Raw genomic sequence first — 3,226 nt, 5'->3', positions numbered from 1 at the left:
TCCTGATGATTGGCTCAAAGTCACCCAGTCAGCTTTCATCTCTAAGGCGGAACTAAAACTCACCGTCTCCTGATGATTGGCTCAAAGTCACCCAGTCAGCTTTCATCTCTAAGGCGGAACTAAAACTCACCGTCTCCTGGTAATTGACCCAAAGTCACCCAGTCAGCTTTCATCTCTAAGGCAGAACTAGAACTCACCGTCTCCTGGTGATTGGCCCAAAGTCATCCAGTCAGCTTTCATCTTTAAGGCGGAACTAGAACTCACTGTCTCCTGATGATTGGCTCAAAGTCACCCAGTCAGCTTTCATCTCTAAGGCGGAACTAAAACTCACCGTCTCCTGCTGATTGGCTCAAAGTCACCCAGTCAGCTTTCATCTTTAAGGCGGAACTAGAACTCACTGTCTCCTGATGATTGGCTCAAAGTCACCCAGTCAGCTTTCATCTCTAAGGCAGAACTAGAACTCACCGTCTCCTGCTGATTGGCCCAAAGTCATCCAGTCAGCTTTCATCTTTAAGGCGGAACTAGAACTCACTGTCTCCTGATGATTGGCTCAAAGTCACCCAGTCAGCTTTCATCTCTAAGACGGAACTAGAACTCACTGTCTCCTGGTGATTGGCTCAAAGTCACCCAGTCAGCTTTCATCTCTAAGACGGAACTAGAACTCACCGTCTCCTAATGATTGGCCCAAAGTCACCCAGTCAGCTTTCATCTTTAAGGCGGAACTAGAACTCACCGTCTCCTGGTGATTGGCTCAAAGTCACCCAGTCAGCTTTCATCTTTAAGGCGGAACTAGAACTCACTGTCTCCTGATGATTGGCTCAAAGTCACCCAGTCAGCTTTCATCTCTAAGGCGGAACTAAAACTCACCGTCTCCTGATGATTGGCTCAAAGTCACCCAGTCAGCTTTCATCTCTAAGGCGGAACTAAAACTCACCGTCTCCTGGTAATTGACCCAAAGTCACCCAGTCAGCTTTCATCTCTAAGACGGAACTAGAACTCACTGTCTCCTGGTGATTGGCTCAAAGTCACCCAGTCAGCTTTCATCTCTAAGACGGAACTAGAACTCACCGTCTCCTGATGATTGGCCCAAAGTCATCCAGTCAGCTTTCATCTTTAAGGCAGAACTAGAACTCACCGTCTCCTGGTGATTGGCCCAAAGTCACCCAGTCAGCTTTCATCTCTAAGGCAGAACTAGAACTCACCGTCTCCTGATGATTGGCTCAAAGTCACCCAGCCACCTTTCATCTCTAAGACGGAACTAGAACTCACTGTCTCCTGGTGATTGGCTCAAAGTCACCCAGTCAGCTTTCATCTCTAAGGCGGAACTAAAACTCACCGTCTCCTGGTAATTGACCCAAAGTTACCCAGTCAGCTTTCATCTCTAAGACGGAACTAGAACTCACTGTCTCCTGGTGATTGGCTCAAAGTCACCCAGTCAGCTTTCATCTCTAAGACGGAACTAGAACTCACCGTCTCCTGATGATTGGCCCAAAGTCATCCAGTCAGCTTTCATCTTTAAGGCAGAACTAGAACTCACCGTCTCCTGGTGATTGGCCCATAGTCACCCAGTCAGCTTTCATCTTTAAGGCAGAACTAGAACTCACCGTCTCCTGGTAATTGACCCAAAGTCACCCAGTCAGCTTTCATCTCTAAGGCGGAACTAGAACTCACTGTCTCCTGATGATTGGCTCAAAGTCACCCAGCTCATTTCCATGCCTTGGGCAGAACTAGAACTCCCATCTCCCGGCTTCTGGACAGTTTCTCATTTTGGAAACAAGGGACGGATCCAGGCCGGATGAAGAATTCCCATCCCAAAGGGGGCACGTCACCTTGAGCTCCCCGACTACATCCGGTCTCGATTCTCGCCTTATTAATTGATTTAATTGATTCTTTGCAAATTTGTCCACCAGGAAAGCAAAAATATTGGGGAAAATAAATAAAAAATAAAAATCAGGATTGAGTTTAATTCAAATGGAAATTACACTCTTTGCAGAATTCAGATTTTCCTGCACAGAGAAAGGAAAGGCCCCAGCCGGGGTCTCCCCACTCACCCCATCCCACTCCAATCCCCTTCCCTCAAATTGCATCTCTAAGATGTCCTATTCAATCCCTGGCAAAGCCCATGTTGGCTGGGGATGATAGGTCTTTTTGCATCCAGACCACGGATCCCAGCGGCGAAAAGCCCAAGGATCATGAGAAGCCAAAGAAAGATTTTTTTAAAAAGAAATCTGGATGAAAAGCCAAAGGAATATTTTTTTTAAAAAAATCTGGATTAAAAAAAAATTAAACGGCGGGCGCCCGGTTGGAGAAGGCGAGCCAACTCCACGCTGAGGCTGAGGGAAAGAGTCCCACAGCGCCCCCTTTTGGATTGCTGGAGGGAAAACTACCTGGGGCGCTGGACCAATCAGAAAAAAAAGCTCTCAGAGTCCCTCCTTCTCTTCGGCTCTGATCCGCTCAGGCCACGCCTTCCCTGGCGCTTCCCGTTCGCCCATTGGCGGCTTTCCCCTCGGCGGGCCAATCCCCTGCCGCCCAGCCTTCCGTTGGAATTCTCGGCGCCGCGAGGCGGGGGAGCGGGGAGGGGGGGGCGATTGAGCCGTTCCTCGGCGTGGGCGGGGCGTTTCATTGAGCGCGCGGGAGAGGGAGAGAGAGAGAGAAAAATGGGCGGGTAGAGAGGCCACGCCTTCCCGTGACGTCACAGGTTGGCCTTCCCGGGCTTTGCTAAGAAAGAAAGGGCGGGTAGAGAGGCCACGCCCTCCCGTGACGTCACAGGTTGGCCTTCCCGGGCTTTGCTAAGGAAAAGAGGGGGTGTTTTTTTTGGGGGGGGAGGAATTTGGGGTGGGGGTATGCACGTGGAGGAGGGGGTGTTAATCTTGAAATCTAATATTTCCCGCCTTTGCAATTGCTTTGCAGTTCTGGGAGAGGGGAGCAGCCGCTGAGCTGGGGGGGGGGGTTAGGAGAGCTTCACCGGTTGCATTTCTGCCTGCAAGGACAAGCGAGGGAGGGGGGCTTTGGGAAGTGGAGGGGGGGTCGCAGGTTGGTGGTGGTGGGGTCTTGGGGGCGACTTTCCTTGGGGGCAGAGGAAAAAACATCAGAAGCCCCTCCCCCTGCCCTACCCAGGGGGGGTTGGACTAGATGACCTCGGGTGCCCCTTGGCAGCCCTGGGATGCTGTGAGCTCTGCAGGAGGAGCAGGGAAACTTGACAAGAGGAAGGATGCGACATATTCCC

Source organism: Natrix helvetica, assembly GCF_964273705.1.
Source record: "Natrix helvetica genome assembly, chromosome: W".
Lineage (NCBI taxonomy): Eukaryota > Metazoa > Chordata > Lepidosauria > Squamata > Natricidae > Natrix > Natrix helvetica.
Note: the sequence above shows the minus strand (reverse complement) of the source record.